The sequence below is a fragment of the Triturus cristatus genome, chromosome 7 (assembly GCF_964204655.1).
Source record: "Triturus cristatus chromosome 7, aTriCri1.1, whole genome shotgun sequence".
NCBI lineage: Eukaryota > Metazoa > Chordata > Amphibia > Caudata > Salamandridae > Triturus > Triturus cristatus.
In genome coordinates, this window is record NC_140590.1 from 1,008,040,253 (window position 1) to 1,008,060,040 (window position 19,788).

The following is a 19,788-nucleotide window of genomic DNA, read 5'->3' on the forward strand; positions in this document are numbered from 1 at the left end:
AGGTTTAGTAGGAAAACCCAAGTGTAGGTAGTTGCAACACATCCACCCACACTTAAGAGCAATGGCTGGGGCAGAGGGGCCCAATGTACCTATCTCTGTCGAGAGTGACCCCCAGAGGGCACCATCCATCTTTGCTACCCTAAACCAGAATGAGCTCAGGCAGTTGGCAAATATCAGGGGCCTTAAACAGCCCAAGAACCCTACCTCTGCTGAACTCAGAGAGCTTTTACAAGCTGATGAAGATCAGAAAGCTCTCAAGAAAGCCTCCCAGTTAGGCCCCTTAGGGACTGGAACAGGAGGCCCCCCTTCTGAAGATGCTACTGAGGTACCCCTTTCCAATAGTCACCCCTTAGATGAGAATCATACTACAGAGGATGAAAGTGACAAGGGTACTGATACAGAAGGTAGTGGGGATGAAGGGAGAACTAGCCAAGTGTTATACGTGGCCCAGCTAACCTAATGCTACTGGGGATCATCCCATTGGATCTCCCTAGTGGACTTAACCAGGGGTTTGGGAGGCAAAGGAATCACTCAGGTGAATCTAATGCTTCTCATGCCTCTAGAGGCTCTCAAGGTCACTCCAGGAGAAGGATGACCACCCCTCAGAGGAGGGAGCATGAGGCCAGAATGAAAGAAGCTCAGCTGAGAATCAGGAGACAGGAGCTAGAGGTAGCTCTGATGGAAGAAAAACTGAGTAAGGCTAGGCAACCTATAGAGAGTGGGTCTATGCCCACTGGTGGCAGCATTGTCCCTAAGGACAAAGATAGGGTCTTTGACAATAGGAACCTGTCCAAGGTTGTGCCCCCCTACAAAAGTGGGGATGATATCCACAAATGGATGACTGCTCTTGAGAGAGCCTGCAAAGTGCAGCAGGTTCCTGAAGACCAGTGGGCAGCAATCTGATGGCTCTCCTTTGAAGGTAGAGGCAGAGATAGACTCCTCACTGTTAGAGAGGAGGATGTCAGAAACTACCGAGCCCTGAAGAGTGTCCTAGTTGATGGGTTAGGCTTAACCACTGAACAGTACAGGTTAATGTTCAGAGACACCCAGAAGACACAGACTCAGGACGGGTCTGAATACATTGAATGTGCCACTAAGGCTTTGGAGGGTTGATTGCTGGGAAGTAAGGTATCTGATTATACAGGATTGTACAATTTGATGATGAGAGAACAGATTTTAAATAACTGTCAAAACCAGCAACTGCATCAACACTTGGTTGACTCAGATCTGACCTCTCCCCAAGAATTGGGAAAGAAGGCAGACAAATGGGTCAGAACCAGGGTTAAGCAAAAGAACCAGAACCAGGGCCAAGGGGGTGATCAGAAGAAAACAGACCAAAAGAGTGGAGATCAGAAATCTAAAGACCAGAAGTCTTCAACAGGGCCCCAAACTAGTACTAACGAGGGTGGGTCCCAGCCTAAAGGGAAGAAGAAAGAAGGTCCAAAGAAACCCTGGTGCAAATCTTGCAAGAATACAACTCACTGGACTAGTGATTGTAAGAAGGGTGGAGCCCCCAACACTGTTGCCCCTAAGGCACCTGCTCCCAGTACTACTGTTAGCAGTGTTGGTCCCCAGACAAAGGGTGTAGTGGGAATCACTATGGGAACTGAAGGAGATTCTGACTTAGACAGAACCCTGACACAGGCAGTCTTGATCTGTGATGGGGACATGGATTTGTCCCTGACAGTGAGCCCCAGTAACCTGGGCAAGTACAGACAGACTCCTTTAATAAATGAAAAAGTGGCTCAAGCCTACAGGGACACATGTGCCAGTGTCACTATGGTGACATCAGGCTTTGTGGACCCTGGACAGTACATACCAGGTGAGAATTACCTGGTGACCAATGCCAGCAATGCCACTACTTCACATAGTGTGGCAGTTGTTAACTTCTCATGGGGAGGGGTAACTGGCCTCAAAAGGGCTGTGGTTAGTGCAGACCTCCCAGTAGAATGTTTGTTGGGCAATGACCTAGAGAGTTCTCTATGGTCAGAAGTGGAGTACAGGACACATGCAGAGATGTTAGGTATATCACCACATGTCCTTGCTGTGACCAGGTCACAGGCCAAAAAGTGCCTTACTGAACCACAGGTCTTGGATCCTGGAACAATGGACCAATCACCTACCAAGAAGAAGAACAGGAGGGTCAAGGCTGTGCCTTCCCCCCTGCCTCCAAGTGATGATCAGCCTTCCCAGGAAGATGATCTAGAGAACCCTGAAGGAACTGTCCCTGAAGAGCTTGAACCTGATCAGGTTGAGTTTCTGGGGACAGGGGGACCTTCCAGGGCTGACTTGGGGCAGGCTCAGTTAACCTGTCCATCTCTTGAACCCCTCAGACAGCTGGCTGCTGCTGAGGCTGCTGGGAATGCTCAAGGTACCCATAAAGTGTATTGGGATGATGGGCTCCTTTATTCAGAGGCTAGAGACCCAAAACCTGGGGCAACCAGGAGGTTGGTTATACCTCTGCAATTTAGGGGCTTCCTTCTTACCTTGGCCCATGATATTCCTCTAGCAGGACACTTAGGCCAGAACAAGACTTGGGACAGGCTTGTCCCTCACTTTCACTGGCCTCACATGAATGAAGATACCAAGGAGTTTTGTCGCTCCTGTGTAACCTGCCAAGCCAGTGGCAAATCAGGTGGCACAACAAAGGCCCCCCTAATACCACTACCTGTAGTGGGGGTCCCCTTTGAAAGAGTGGGAATAGATATAGTGGGTCCCATGGATCCCCCCCACTGCATCTGGGCACAGATTTATACTGGTGGTAGTGGATCATGCCACCAGGTATCCAGAGGCAATTCCCCTTCGGACCACTACAGCTTCTGTTGTGGCCAGGGCCCTGCTGGGAGTATTATCCAGAGTGGGGTTTCCTAAGGAGGTGGTTTCTGACAGAGGTACCAACTTCATGTCAGGATACTTGACAGCTATGTGGAAGGAATGTGGTGTCAACTACAAGTTCACCACTCCTTATCACCCACAATGCAATGGGCTTGTTGAGAGATTCAACAAGACCCTAAAGGGTATGATCAAAGGATTACCTGAAAAGCTCAGGCGAAGATGGGACATCCTTCTACCCTGCCTTCTGTTTGCTTACAGAGAGGTCCCACAAAAAGGAGTTGGCTACAGCCCCTTTGAATTGTTGTTTGGGCACCCTGTAAGAGACCCACTGTGTTTAGTAAAGGAAGGATGGGAGTTACCTCTCAAAAAGCCAAAACAAGACATAGTGGACTATGTACTTGGTCTCCACTCCAAGATGGCTGAGTATATGGAGAAGGCATCCAAAAACCTTGAGGCAAGCCAGGCCTTACAGAAAGCTTGGCATGACCAAAAGGCTGTCTTGGTTGAGTTTCAGCCAGGACAGAAGGTATGGGTGTTGGAGCCAGTGGCCCCAGCAGCACTCCAAGACAAATGGTCTGGACCCCATACAATCCTGGAAAAGAAGGGAGAGGTTACCTACTTGGTGGACCTAGGAACTCCCAGGAGTCCCCACAGGGTACTCCATGTTAACAGGTTAAAAGCATATGTTGACAGGGCAGACATGGGCTTGCTCATGGCTACAGATGAGGGACAGGAGGAAGAGAGTGACCCTCTCCCAGACCTGTTGTCTCGGAACCCTGAAGATGGTTCAGTTGAAGGAGTGACCCTTGGAGGCAACCTCACTGACCATCAGCAGATTGAATGTAGACAGGTTCTACAATCATTTCAACATATGTTCTCACTGATACCTAGTCAAACTGACTGGTGTACCCATGTGGTGGACACTGGTGACAGTCTGCCGGTAAAGAACAAACTTTACAGACAACCTGACCACGTCAGGGACTGTATAAAGGCTGAGGTACACAAAATGCTGGAATTGGGTGTCATTGAACCCTCAGAGAGCCCCTGGGCTAGCCCAGCGGTTCTGGTCCCCAAACCTCACACCAAAGATGGCAAGAGAGAGATGAGGTTCTGTGTGGATTACAGAGGACTCAATGCTGTCACTAGGACAGATGCACATCCTATTCCAAGGGCAGATGAGCTCATAGATAAACTGGCTTCTGCTAAGTTTTTGAGCACATTTGATTTGACAGCTGGCTATTGGCAAATCAGGTTAGCTGAGGAGTCCAAGGCCAAAACAGCATTCTCAACCCCAGGTGGGCATTATCAATTTTTGGTGATGCCCTTTGGTCTGAAGAATGCACCTGCCACCTTCCAAAGGTTGGGGAATCAAGTCCTTACTGGGTTGGATGACTTTTGTGCAGCATATCTTGATGACATTGCTGTCTTTAGCTCCACCTGGGAGGATCACCTGATCCACCTGAAGAAGGTACTTGAGGCTCTGCAAAAGGCAGGCCTCACTATCAAGGCTACTAAGTGCCAGATAGGGCAGAGTAAGGTTGTGTATTTGGGCCACCTTGTAGGTGGGGGCTAAGTTCAACCACTGGAGAATAAGATACAATCCATCAAGGACTGGTCTCCTCCAACCACCCAGACTCAAGTTCGAGCTTTCTTGGGCTTGACTGGGTACTACAGGAAGTTTGTTAAGAACTATGGGTCCATAGTGACTCCTCTTAATGATCTGACATCCAAGAAGATGCCCAAAAAGGTTCAGTGGACAGTAAGCTGTCAAAAGGCATTTGATGACCTGAAGAAGGCCATGTGCTCTGCACCTATCCTGAAAAGTCCTGACTACTCCAAAGAGTTTATTGTCCAAACAGATGCTTCTGAGTTGGGTGTGGGAGCTGTGCTGTCACAACTTAATGTAGATGGTCAAGACCAACCCATTGCTTTTATTAGCAGAAGGTTGACCCCCAGAGAGAAGAATTGGTCAGCTATTGAGAGGGAGGCCTTTGCTGTGGTGTGGGCCCTGAAGAAGCTGAGGCCATACTTGTTTGGCACTCACTTCAAGATTCAGACCGACCATAAGCCCCTCTTGTGGCTAAATCAGATGAAGGGTGAAAACCCCAAACTGCTTAGGTGGTCCATTTCCCTACAGGGGATGGACTTTACAGTGGAGCACCGGCCAGGTACAGACCATGGGAATGCAGATGGTCTCTCCAGGTACTTCCACTTAGGACATGAAGACAAGACTGGTCAAGGCTAGTTTAATGTCCCTGCGTTGGGGGGGGTTGTGTAGGAGAGTAGGGTCTGCTATCCTATGGTCACCCCAAATTTTTGCTTTTTGCTTCACTGGTTTTTGACATATTGAGGCTGTGGGCCTGCTAATCAGACCCCCAGCCTGCTGTTCTCTCTACTAAATTGACACTATGCACCATAGGTGCATAACCAATTGGAATTGGATCACCCTGTGAGCCCCTGTACCAGTGTACACTAGGTACCCAGGGCATTGGTGTATCTAAGGCCTACCAGGGGCTGAAGCATGTGTTATGCCACCCTGGCCTGGCCTAACAAATTTGACACAACTGGCTGATCACTCAGCTGGGGTAAGTTGGTGTAACCACCTCTTACTTAGGTGTAGTATACCTATACCTAACCTTAAATGGGACACATGTTAACCTATAAGTCACTCCTATGGCAGGCCTTAACAATCCTGAAGGCAGAGTGCTTGGTTCCATGTGAGATGGTGCTCTGGCATGAGCTGAGCCTGTCTGCAGTGGTCGGAACAACTTCCTTCTACCGTTTCCAGATATCGTCATACCATATACTCTTAAGTGCATTATGAACCTCGCGGTTAAATGCTATCTTTGGTTTGGCTTTATCAAAACATGTCGAGTAAGGTGTCATACGAATTGGAATACTAACCCCTCGCCAATTCAGGCGACGGGGCTAGCATTCCACCCTTCTAGAGGGACACGACATGTACAGTACCTGAAATCCGGGTAAAATCAGACATAGCCTCAGCTCCACAAAATGGATGCTGCCACCACAGACACAAGTCTGCCCTCCTGCTGCTGGGAGTCCTTCCAGCTTGGGAGACGTGGACAAAGGGTTTCCTGCCAGGGGAGGTGCGAGCACCACCCCAGACAGGATTTTGTGTATTGGTCAGGTAGGGCTTGAAAGGAAACAGACATGCCTGAGGCTCACAAGGAGCCTCGGTGCATATGCCAGTTCAAACCGGTCCTGGGGCACACCAGCCCCGGACCTGGGGCGAGCTGGACAAAGGATTGGGGGTGTAACCACCCCCCTTCCTGGTCCCACCCTTAGGGAGGGACCTAGCAGGGAGTCCGTCCCCTAGAATCCGCTTAAAGGTAGGAGCTGTGTCCTAAGACTTCAGACATCCTGGAATCAACTTACTACAAAGAAGAAGACGGGAAGTTCGACGCACTGCTGCACAGAGGACAGAAGGAAATCTCCCCTATGGTCAGGGAGTGACCATCTTGCTAACGCAAGCACCAACCAGCTACTCGACGTCTGCTTTGCCGCCGCCTCCCGCCGGAGCCCGAGCCCAGAGCCCGACAAGACCTGGACCTCCAGACCTCTCACAGCCCGATCCACAGTTCCTGCAAAGAAGGAACCCGTGGAGGCACCGAGACAAGTGGAGCCAGCCATCTTGAAAGACTGACGACAAGCTGCAAGCGCAACAACAGAGGCTCCCTCCAAGTTGTGCTTTGGGTCCTGAGAAGCCCAACATCCGAGCAGCATCTGCACCAAAGGTGAGCCCTCCAGCATCTCCACGATCTGCGTGGGGCCCCTCTGCACGTTGCATCTCGACGCGCCTGCCTGGTCCCTGGCCCGTTGGCTAGTGGCCATTTTGGCGACCTTGTTTGAAAACTACGATGCTGGTCTGGTTGCTCCAGATTGGCCCCTGCTTCCCTCCAAAGGAGCAGCCCCTCTGACCTTGCTGGTCCAAGTAAACAGCTTTCTTCATTCTTCATAACTTCTGCTTTTGCCAAGGCTTGTTTGCTTCCTTCGAGTCGCCGACACCGCCGACAGCGAGAACCCGTGTGGGACAGCTCGTGAACCGATTCCTGGACTTCGTTGACCTTCAGGGACCACGTGGCTGCGGAGACAAGCTATACCTCATCACCTGTTTGCACCCGACATCGCCTGGTACCTACCTGGTGCCACGCTGGTCACTGGCTAGTGACTGTGAACACTGTCCCCTCTGCTTTCAGGTCTTCTACAACTCCGATCCACTCTTGGATCCACCGCATCTCTTCTGGACCGGCCGCCTGCAGCATCTTTGTCATCAGGCTCCATTGAATCGATAGAAGAAACCCGACGCACTTCGAGACCTATGCACCCGCTTCCTGTGGGTGAGGTAAAGCTGGAAGTCCGGTGCCCAAGTGTAGAGAAACATCTCTAGTGTCTGTGTTTTGAATCTTAAATTCGTAGTCCATCCAGAAGACCCTTCTAGCAGTAACTTTTGAACTTTTACGCACCCATTGAAAACCTATGGGAGCCCGCGTGTAACTTTCCTCACTGCACACGCGACCCGTGGACCTCCTGGTCACTAACTGAAGTTAGCTCCTTGTAGGCCCAGCGATTCTAGAGGCCCTATGCCTTTTCCCTTTCCTATTCGTGGTACTTATACCACTATTTTAGTATATGGTTTGAGTGGCCACCAGGGCCTATCCATATAAAGTGCAACTTCTGTATATTATAACACTGTCTTGTTTAACGATTTGTGCTCCTGTGCTCATAAAGAGTCTAGGGGATACTTTGAGTAATAAATACATATATATTTTGAATATATATCTGTGTGGTGTCCTTTCATTGGTATAAAAGGGGGTTACATATGGTAAAACAGCCTGCTTAACACGCTTTAACGAGTTTAGCCTCAAAGACTGCTTAGCCTACGCTACCACTAGGGCAGCTAGTCCGAAAAGGTTGACTTACAACCACACCATAAGGGTTGCTTGGCATGGTACAAGGTGGTCTCTTTAACTAGTGAACAGCATATACCAGGCCAACTTCTCACATCTTCCCATTCTTCTTTTACCATATCCAATAATGTACAGGGTTTCCTGCCATATAAGAGCTCAAACTGGAAATACCTAGTTCTCTTTTGTTGTTTACAGCGAATGGCAAAGAGGGCCAAGGGCAACATGTCCTCCCATTTTCGGGACTCTAGGTCTATTAGTTTTTTTAGAGTTATTTTAAGAATGGCGTTATACCTTTCCACCACCCCATTCGTCTACGTGTGGTAAGCGGCAGCGTGTTTCTGTTTTATATTTAGCGGTTGGCAAACCTGTTTCATAAAGTTGGAGACAAAAGGGGTTCCCTGATCAGTTATGATCTCCTTCGGGAACCCTACTCAGGAGAAAACATTGATTATAGCTTTTGCTATCTGATTGGCGTTAGGGTGTCTGAACACAATTGCCTCTGGGAATCGGGTGGCATAGTCCATCATGACTAGGACATAACAGTGGCCACTTCGTGAGGGAAGAAGGGGTCCGATTATGTCCATTGCCACTCTGGAGAACAGTTCCTGTATTACTGGTAGGGGTCGTAATGGAACTTTCATTGGAAGGCTTCAACTGTTTTTTGGCATATGGGGCATTCTCTAAAATACCTGCATACCTGATGGTATATTCTGGGCCAGAAAAACCTTTATAGGATTGCCTTTTCTGTCTTATCCCCACTAAAATGACCCCTAAGTAGATGGCTATGGGCAAGGAACAAGATCTTTTCTCTGTACGGTTGGGGTACTAATAATTGTAGGGTGAGGCCCTTTCTCCCTTTTCGGTATAATAATCCTTTCTTTACAATTAACTGGGGACCTACTTGTTGGGGATTCTCATTGGGATTTGCCCTTTTCCATGCTTCTTGAAGGGTGGGGTCTTCCCCTTGGGCCATACAGAAGCCTCGATTATGCTCCCACAAATCCGACTTCTCTGTTCGAGCGACAGCGATCTGGGTCCAGTTTTATTTTCTCTTCTCCTCTGTCCTTTACTTTTCTTGGGCTTTCCTTGGGGCCATTCCTGATCTGACTGTTGAGAAAACAGGTCTGTCTTCTCCATTCACCTCCCTCAAGCCACTGTTCTCTTATCAGTTTATCCATGTAGGGATAATCATTACCCCAAACCAAGGTTTCGGGTAATTTAGGGATTAGCCCTATTTTGAGGGGTACTGGATCAACCTACGGTTCATGTTGTAAATGTACTTCAGTAGTGGGATATTGTTTCTGGTATCCTTGCACACATTGGACGTTCAATACCCCTGTGGTGGTCCTTACCCGTCCTGGGACAGCTTGTGGCTGCATGACACTCTGGAGGCACCCTGTGCCTATCAGTGCCTCTCGGGGTTCTCCATTGATCGATACAAGTCAGTGATAAGGGGGTGTGTTGGTTTTTGATGAGGCACAATAGAAGGATCTTGTTAGCCCCACTTCCATAGGTTCCTCCTTCTGTGGCAATACCCTGGCAATGTGTTCATACACACCACAGTGAAAGCACTGAGGTCCTGGAGTAGGTGGAGGTCTTGTTAACACCGGTATTGGTCTTGGTGATAGGGTTACAGTTTCTGATTTCTTCATGGGGAGACTTCTCTGGTGGTTAGACACAGCCCCTCCTCCCAGATGTTTCCACGGTGTCTCCTCCCGGCCCTTTTGTGTTTCTTGTGCTCGACTAAAAGCATTGGCAATTTCTACAGCCCTTTCCAAAGTGAGCTGGTTATGTTGCCGGACCCATTTTTGAATGGGGGGTGAAGGGAAGTTAGAAAAAACTGTTCTAGATAGACTTTTTCCATGATCTTCTCCTTGGTAGACTTTGAGGGTTTCAGCCAACAATTCGCCATATCTCATACTCTATAATACAGAGCTTGCGGGGTTTCTTGGGGTCCCTCTCGTATTTGTGGTAGACGGATTCTATAAGTCTCTTCGTCCACTCCCATTATTTCTAGGAGGATCCTTTTGGCCTCTTCATATGGGGTCATTCCCAGGGGACTGGCCGCTTGATACGTGGCTTGGAGCTCCCCCAAGAGAAGAGGGCCGAAAAATTGTCCCCATTTATCAACAGGCTTTGCGGCAGCCCTCGCCATTCTCTCAAAGTTGTAGAAAAAGAAATCCGGATCTTCTCCACTGACATACTTTTGCAAAGCCACCGATGGAAGGTTGGTATGACCCATCTGTTGACTAAGAGTCTCAACTAGCTTGTCTATCACTGTCTCTTGGGCGTGACTGTTCAGTGAGGGTTTTATGTAGTTTCTCGCAGTCCTCCTCAGCTACCGCTAGGAACTTCCCCATTAATTTGCCCAGTTTTTCTTGACCTTCCGCCTTTTTATGCATAACCGCCTCCATTTCCTGAGATCCCACTTCTGACACCACATGTTGGAGGAATGGGCGGAAATAGAAACTAGGAGGCTTGATGTGTTCCGCAATTTTGCCTTTTATTCACTGATCAGAGATAACTGAGTATCTGCTTTGTAATTCCTTCTCTCTCTCTCTCTCTCTCTCTCTCTCTCTCCGGGTTCCGGAATTCTTCAGCTTGTTCACTATTTCTTCATTCGTCTCGTTCACAGGTTCTTTCATCCAGGTGGGGAAACCCAGGATGCTTGGGAGAAGAGGGCAGAAGGGCTGTGAGTACCACAGCTGATTTATATAGATCTATGATAGCGCCCTTCACCACACCCAAGAAGGTGTCACGAGTGAGTTTCGCACACTCTGGAAGGGAGAGTGATTGGTTGGTAGCGTTGAAGGGGATGGTTTGGTCTTGTCAGGGGGTGTTTTTTCCCCTCTCACTGGCACAGTTGAGGAACTACGATTTTCGATCACGATCGAATCGACCTGCCATTTTGTAACCCGCCGCCATTTTGTGTTGCCATCACTCAGGCAGCACGGCGAACGAAGTCTATTCTGCTTTTCACGTAGCTTGGTGTCGAAATCCATCCTCGGCCTTGTTTGTGAAGCTGATGTTTGGACTAGCCGAGTACACTAATCCGTGTCTGGCTTTTCTAATCCCTGTTTCAACTATCTATAGGCTCACACTATTCTTTCCTGATCATATCTTATCGACTGGCCTTCACTGTCTCCTGCTAGCATTCTCTTGTGTCATGCCTGTCCTCCAATACACACAAACGTATCTCACCACCTGCAAGTCAGTTGTAATCTGTTAATAAATTAAGTTCGGGGGTGGGATGACAAACACAGTTGGAGGAGAGGTCTCTTCGAGTCATCTGATTTCTGTTTTCGAACCCTTCTTACTGGTTCCGCTTTGTTTTCCACTTACCCTATTGGCTCTTTTCTTCTTTGCTTGGGGCGTGTGCTTTGGTAATAATTCTGTATTGTATGATATTTAATCTGATGCGCCACAGAGTAAAGTGGCAGTCTCCTGAGAACCTACTTTGTGTACTTCTAGGATAACTGTACTAGCTGCAGCTAAATAAATCCAATCTTCTAACGCCGACAGAGTGTCCCGTGTCTCTGTGTAACGAAGCAGGTGAACCCAGAAGACGGAGGGCATACCCTGCGCCGCCAGGTCCAAAAGGTTCTGGTTCTTCACAGTCAAAATAGGAGACAGCATAAATAGAATAGTAGGAAGTTCAACAAGCATTTACAATGCAATGGTCTCGGCATTGTTAAAGTTAGAGCTATTGGCATTGCTCATGACATTATTTTTGTTTATGTTTTTAAAACATTTAAAGAAACGGCATTGTTATTTACTTTTTTTTTTATTTTTTTTTTTATTTTACCCCTTTTTTACAGTATACACATTGTATTACGTATTTTACATTTGTACATTTTCCAGCCAATTTTGAAAGAACATCCATAATTTCACTTTATCTGATTTGAATTTTGAACAATATCAACTAACAAAGAGCACAAATTAAACAACAGGTAGCAAATAAACCTACATTGCATATTGTGTTGCAGTATCCTGTAATGCCATAGTCTCTTTCCATTTCGCTATTGGTTCCCAGATTTTTAACCCTAGCCTTCTTCCCCTTTTCCCCTTACGTGCATATATTGCTTTCTCAAGGTTATAGCTAGCTAATAAATTTGCCAACCATCTTTGCATTCCCGGGGGGACCTTTTCTAGCCATGCTCTTGCTATCGTCAACCTCAAAACTGCAGTAGCTATAAACATAAATTCCTTATATTCAGGTCCATCTCGGTTATCTCTCCCAAGAAGAATCCTCAAAGGTGTCAATTTTATTCGTATGTCAAGTGTATTAGCAAGAAAATCTTCTACATTTTTAATCAAACTATACAGCTGGGGGCAGGTAGCAAACATATGGATTATATCTGCATCCCCTGCATTACATCGGGGACAGGTGATCCCAGTGGAGCCTCCCCATTTAGCTATTCTGGCGGGGGTGTGGTACAATGAAAATAAAGTCTTGTAGTGCTGCGATTGTAGGGGACCCGAACACAAGATATTACAACCCATGTTCAAGGATTCTTGAAAACTTCCAGGCTCCCCCCCCCCAGTTTTCCAACCCACTTATTGCTAACTTTCTCCATATCATCCATCTTCCCTTTTACTAAGAATGCATAAAATGATCTAATTGTACAGTCCCTTCCTATTTTTATTTTCTCCAGTACTTCATTACTGCTAAACCCCGCACTGCCACCCTGCTTACAATAAAGAAAACTCCTTAACTGTAAATATTTAAAAAAGTCCTTTCTCTCAATACCATACTTAAAGGTGAGGTCTACAAACTGTACGATCCCTTCCTCGTTCATTAAGTCTCCAATCTGTACTATCCCTTTTTGAGACCATCTTGCCATTATCGGATCAGCAAATACTTCTGTAGGAAAAGATTTATTCTTATAGAGCCTGGTATATCTATTGTATCTTCCGAGGCCCATTTTTTTAAGAAAGACATTCCATATCCTATATGCTGCCACTACAGTCTTAAATCTGGTCCTTTTATGGTATCCAAACTCAACCCTGTTTAAGAAGTTATTTTCTGCCTCTGCCCCCAGTACTATAGAGTAGACTTCCGTAGACATAGTCGTAACCCCTGTATCGAGCCCCCCACCCCCAATTAACCCCTGCATATACTGTAGTGCTGCAGCCATTTGATATAGCCTAAAATCAGGGGCCCCCCATCCCCCTCTTTCTCTTGGGAGAGTCATATACCTATAGGCCCGCCTGGTTTTCCCATGCGCCCATATAAACCTATTTAGTACTCTCTCTAGCATATTAAACCATTTGGCTTCAAAGATCAGAGGGATAGAGCGAAAGAAATATAAAAATTTGGGCAAGATCAGCATTTTGATCACATTAATACATCCCAGTAGAGAAAGATGTAAGTTATTCATCCTCTCCAGATCTCTCTTCACCTTATCAATCAAGGGGGACAAATTCATTTCTACAATTTTATCCAGATCCGCCACTAATAATACCCCTAAGTACACTGCCGAGTTAACCACCCTATCATCATTACATATAGCATAGGTATTTTTTATAATCTGCGTTTTTAATCTATTTAAACTATAGCCCGATATCTGTCCGAACACATGGGCCTCTGTCTCGACCTCCTTTATAGCTAGAGTGGGGTTCGGCGTTAAAATAGCTATATCATCTGCATAAGCTAAGGTCTTTACCGTACAGCTGTTTACCCTCATTGGTGGTATCTCCTGATTAGCTTCCAGTCGTCGCAGTAGCGGTTCGAGATATAACGCAAAAAGGAGAGGAGAGGAGGGACAACCCTGCCTAGTCCCCCTAGCGATTTTAACTGTATCTGACAGCCCTCCATTTACTCTAATTCTCGCTATTGGATTACTGTAAAGTATCCGTATGGCTTTAATAAAAGATTCCCCCATCCCGCACCACCTCATGACCTGCCAAAGGTAATCCCAGGAGACCCTGTCAAATGCCTTCTCAGCATCCAGAGAAAGTGCTGCGACAGGATCCCCTAGGATTCCTGCGGAATCGAGCATTGTAACAACAGTCCTAACGTGCTGCGTTGTCCCTTTACCAGGAATAAATCCATGTTGTGTGGGGGTTACCAACTGCTCAATGATCCCAGCCAGCCTCTTTGCCAGGATTTTGGAATATATTTTAATATCCAAATTCATTAGTGTGATTGGTCTATATGATCCTGGTGCTTCTGGTGGCTTCCCTTTTTTCAAAATTACAATTATGTCAGCCCCTCCCCAAGATTCCGGACTGGATTCCCCTAGTTGAGCTTGTTGCATTATTAAAAACATATCTGCCCCAAGCACTTTTTTAAATATTTGATAAAATTCAAGCGGAATTTGGTCTGGTCCTGCTGCTTTCCCAGCTGGTAAACTACCAAGGGCCTCGTTGAATTCTTCCAACTGTAGGGGCCCATCTAATATCTCCCTATCTTCATCGGACATTATCGGCGGAGAAATATCTCTCAGGTATTCTTCAACCTCTCGTAGTCTTGTTGGACCCTCTGGGGTATACAGATCTGCGTAAAACTTTCTAAACACTTCCCTTACTAGATCAGAATCCGTAACCATATTTCCATATGCATCCCTGATTTCTTTTATTCCCGCTGCAGCAGCTCTCTGCCTGGTTCTACTAGCCAGGACTCGACCCACCTTCTCGCTAAGTTCGTACGTCTTTTCCTTCTTTGTCAAAAAATGATCTGCAGCTTGTCTAGCCAACCCTTCCACTGCTTCAGCTTTTAAAACTATAATTTTAAGCAGGTACTCTTCTAAAGGTAAATTTTGTACTATGGCCCTAGTTAAATTCCCTTCCTCTCTTAATAGTCTCTGCCCAACCTTCTCTCTCTTGTCTCTTTCTCTCTTTTGTCTTCCTAGAACAAAACTAATTGTTTCTCCCCGTACTCCTGCCTTGAAAGTATCCCAGACCACTCCTGGAGCTGCTGTCCCCCTGTTGATATCCCAAAAGAATTTAATCCAAGCTGTCATGTGCTCCCTATATACACGATCCTTTAGCAGGCCTCTCTCAAAAGTCCACTGTGAGGGTGTTTTGGGTGTTTGATTGATTTTAATAGTGAGAATAACCGGACTGTGATCTGAAATCACCCTAGGTAGCTTCTCCACTTGTGATCCAGAGAGCAGGCAATTAGATATCAGAAAGTAGTCCAGCCTAACCATGATCTTATGTGGAGCGGAGAAGAAAGTACTGCCATCTAGGTGGGGATGTAGCTTCACCCAAGGATCAACCAGAGCATTATGTGTGACCATATCAGCTAATGCCCTGAATACCTTCCTCTTCCTTCCCCGATATATCGCATCTGGACGCGTAAATGAGCTCTCTAGATCATGGATATTGAAATCTCCACAGCATACTATGGGCTCAGGCCACTGAGCTAACTCATTTTCAAGGAACTGGAATACATCTGGATCATCTTCCGTAGAGCCGTAAATTGAAACAAGAGTTAATTTCTGGCCCCTAAAACATACTTCTAAAATAACCCATCTACCCCATTGATCTTCCTTTTTCTTCCCTACAATCACATCCCTTTGCCTACCCAGAATTGCTACCCCTCTAGTCCTAGACTCCTGCTTAGTGCAGGCCAATACCTTAAACCCTAATTGCTCCAAAAGATATGTCCTCCCCGCTTCTATATGTGTCTCTTGTAGGCATATCAAATCTAATCGCATAGGTTTCAGATACGCTGCTACTCTCATCCTCTTACTCGGCTCATTAAGACCACATATATTAATTGATGCTATCCTGCACGCCATATCGTTGATATTCGTAGATCCAGCCAGAGATAACCTTTATTCACCATCTTCAAATCAGCTTGTGTACATCCAGTATTCCCTACGTAAATAGCAATGTGCCAAACCTTATCATTTAACAAAAAACACAATTGTTGTTGTTTCCCCCCCCTGCCTCCACCCCCTCCTTCTCCCCCCCTGTGCTGCTCCCCCACCCCTCTCCCTCTTACAGGCAAATAGGTCAACAGACCTATGTGTGCCCGCCTTCAGTTGTACTAGTCGCCCCTCTCTCCCGCCAAATACCTTACTTGTGCTGCGTTACCCTTTTTATTCCTTTTTTTTATCTCTAACACTTTCATCTGTACTCAGGTGGTACTTTTGTGCATGCAGATACCCATATCTCCTATCCTCCCTTCTGCTTCCTCATTTCCTCCAGGAAGAACTCGGCTTTGATCTCAGAGTTGAACATCCAAATTTTCCCCCTCACAACCACTTTAAGCCTGGCCGGGTACAGTAGGTATGCTTCCAACCCCAGGGCTTGAAAGGGAGCAATCATCTGCCTTAACTTCCATCTCCTCTCTACAGTGAAGTGGCAGAAGTCAGGCCTGGCAAAAAAAGTGTTGCCTTCAACAGTCTTCCTACTGTCTGATCTTGCCTTACTCAGAATCTCCTCCCTAAGCAAAAAGTTCCCAACATAGACTAGTATTGCCCTCGGGTGATTTTGCTGACCGCCCCTCCCTGCTCCACCTGTGGCCTGAGCTTTCTTCATTGTGAAAGGGAACCTGTGCGCCCTCTGTATTTCTATTTCCCACTGCCACTGGGATTCTGGAAATGCTCCCTTCAAGAGATTTATCACGAATTGTCTAACATCCTGTCCCTCTGACCCCTCTGCCACACCCATCAGTCTAACATTGTTCCTCCTCTGTCTATTTTCAAAATCCTCCATCTTCCAGCGCATATCCTCCGCCATTTTTTCTTGCTCTGTCTTGAATGAATGCCATCTCCCAACATCATCCTCGAGTTTGCCGGTACGCTCCTCAACCTCTGTTACGCGATCCACAAGTTCATCGTATAGCTTATTAACCTTCTTTAAGCTACACTGGATTTTCTTTGATGCCTGTCTCTCTCTACGGCTTTCAACTCTTGCTTTGCTTTGCATCTGTTTAAGAGTAGTAAAAATCCCTGAGGAGGGGTACCACCTGCTGCTGCAATCTCAGTAATATTGCCGGAGTTGTCCTCCTCCTCCTGGTATACTTGCGAGGTCGCAGAATAATCCCACAATAGCCGTTTCTCTGAATGCCTGGATATGTTGGGTTCCTGCCTCCTTAATTTTGCATACCCTTTCTTAGTTGTGGATTCTTTCCCTGGTGTGCTAATGTCTGACTCAGTACCATCCTGGTCATCCAGGTCATCCTCCTCTGTGTTAGATTCCGATGAAGGTGTTGACCCCGAGTCTTCATTTACAGAAAAAAACTCCCCTTCTAGAGAGGTACAATCCCCTCCCTCCAGGGGGTTCTTGCCCGCGTTTGATTCCCCCAGGAGTTTCTGATTTGCAAGGCTATCCCTGCTGCCCCAGGTGCCGATCGCTTTCTTGGATGCATTCAACTCGTCTTCCACAAGCATTAAAGCCCCCAGCATATCTGCAGTCGTGCCTCCCGAATTCCCTTTGCTAATAGCCAGTCCCCCTCTGGACACCCCTTTGCCACTGCCTTCAGACTCATTCTGCTGCTCACCTCCAGTATTCAGTCCACCTACTTCCACCGGTATCTGTAGTTCAACAGAGTTCTGTTTCTCCTTCGGCGCTTTCGGCGCTGACTCAGCTCGTTGCCTAGCAACCAGACTCACTGAGCCGTCAGCTACGTCCTCGAGGACGTCTCCCAATGCCAAAGTGACAGCGTCAGTTTCATGGAGGGGATCTAGTGGCTCTGAAGTCTCGGGGACCTTCGCAGACAGCATCTCGGACATGGTAGGTTGCCGCATTCCCGTGTCCTGATTCCTGCTTTTAGTATCCGCGCTCGGCTTCCGTATGTCTCCTTTCCTTGCTTTCTTCGATTTCTCCATCAGAGGTGGGGGGAATACCTTCCTGATCGTGCCCATGAGAGTGTCTGTTTTGGAGCTAACAGCTATTCCTGTCTTCGCTGCTGCTGCTGCTGGAGGGTCCGATGTCTTGCTCCCCCTCTCGCTCCCTTTCTCTTGATTCGCAGCTTGAGTGTGTACCTTAGGAGCCATGGGATGCCCGGTTAAGTACCTCGTAATCACTCCCTTGACATAGATCCAAAGCTGCCCGATCCAAAGCGCTTGTCTCTTGACGTGCCTGGCTTTAGGTAAACCTTTCTGCCACCATCGCGCACACTCCATCAGGGGTAGGTTTTTACGGATAACAGAGCATTTTACTCAATAACTCATTGTCCAACGCGGGAGAGAAAGGATGCGACCTCTCAGCACAACGTTACAGCGGCCATCTTGCCTCTGCACAACGTCTAAGTGGGAGAGGAGACCCCACCCTGACTAAGATCCTGGCTCCGTGGCATGCCTCCGCCCCAACCTCCCTCCATCCCCCTACACATCACGCCCAGCCCCCGAGGTGCCGCCCGCCATGTCTGCACGACACTCCGGGACTTGGCCCACCTCAAGACATGTGATCTGCAGGGCCTGTCCTAGGTGCCGTCCGTCCCCCTCGCCAACAACCCTAGAGGTGCATATTCTATCTCACCCCTCCCCCTCTCTCTCCACCAGTCCTTTGAAGTGCAGACCCAGCCTCCACTGCCCCGAATAGTTGGCAAGTGCCTCGATGACACCTTCAATCAGCCTTGGCTTTTTATGCAACTTAACATTGCATCTTGTGAGGGGGAGATTTGCTTTAAATATAGTAAATAAGGCGTCAAAAACAGAACGCTAATTACTTTTGCAACTTGGGATGGGGAGATTTGCTTTAACTATAGTAACAAGCATTTACAATGCAATGGTCTCGGCATTGGTAAAGTTAGAGCTATTGGCATTGCTCATGACATTATTTTTGTTTATGTTTTTGTTTTTAAAACATTTAAAGAAACGGCATTGTTATTTACAATGTCAATAGCTTAATCAATCTCAAATGCGAGACCTATTGCATTTGCACCCACACACAGAGCCACACACACAAAGCCACCCACACACACAGAGCCACCCACAGAGCCACTCACATAGAGCAACCCACACACAAATAGAGCCACCCACAGAGCCACCTACACACACACACGCAGTAGCCCACTGACCTATTTACATTATGTGCACTTTGTGATCCGTATGGTACATGTTCTTTGCTGCAGGCACATTAACCCTATGTGCTACCTTTCCAGGAGGCCAAACTTCCACTAGACAAAACTCATATCTCTCTGTAAGAAGAACATTAAACACCAGAGTCATCTTGACATTTTTATTGTTGCCGAAAATTGCTGGAGGCCAGGAAGGAGGCAGCAAGCGCTTTTAAAACATTAATTTACTTGCAAACATCTATGAAAAACAGGCCAGCACTACAAAGCGAGAAGGTGTTGAAAAAGAAACATCTCTTAAGAGCTACACATTACACCTTTCCACCCGCTGCAAAGCCTCAGAACAGAGATGGTTAGATAGGAAAAGTTCCTATCACTCACATAAAGCGTGTCAGGGGATAAGAACGGTGAAGGCACATCTTACTGAACAGTTTCTTGTGCATGAAGCAGACTGTGCCGTACCAACACCACAAACACCTCCACAACACCAAACTGTTTGGGGGCGGGGTGTCTAGGATCTGCACAGGATCTTGGAAGATGAAAAACGCTCAATTTTTCATAATTACCTGGCAATAAAGCTGCACATCAATGATGTCGAAAGAGAGGAGGATAAAGGAGAATGGATTGTAGTTACCCAAATACCACTCTGAAAAACAGTCCTGCACAGAATTCTGTCCTCAAGGGAGCGTTATAAGGGTGGGAGGGTGCAGAGGGCCTCAATAATCATTTGATGCGTTTTGTTCTGAGAAAAATGCTTCCTTTTTACGGAACATTTCGGCAGCGTGATCTCTGGAGTTAGAGCCTCGCACTTGGTGCCTTGGCTACCGTAGTCCCAGCGTGTTTCTTTCTACAGTACACTGCCCATTATGTTTGTGCGTTTCTACTCGGAGGGGTGGACTCCCGTTTTTCAGACGTGCTTCCCTGAAGATAACCCCCCAAACAACTCCGCGAGGTGCTCCATGTGGAGACAGGTGTTAAGACCCCTCCCCACCAGACACTCATCCTCTGAGAAAGGTGTTCTAGTTCGGGTTGCCACAGCTGAGATGTGGG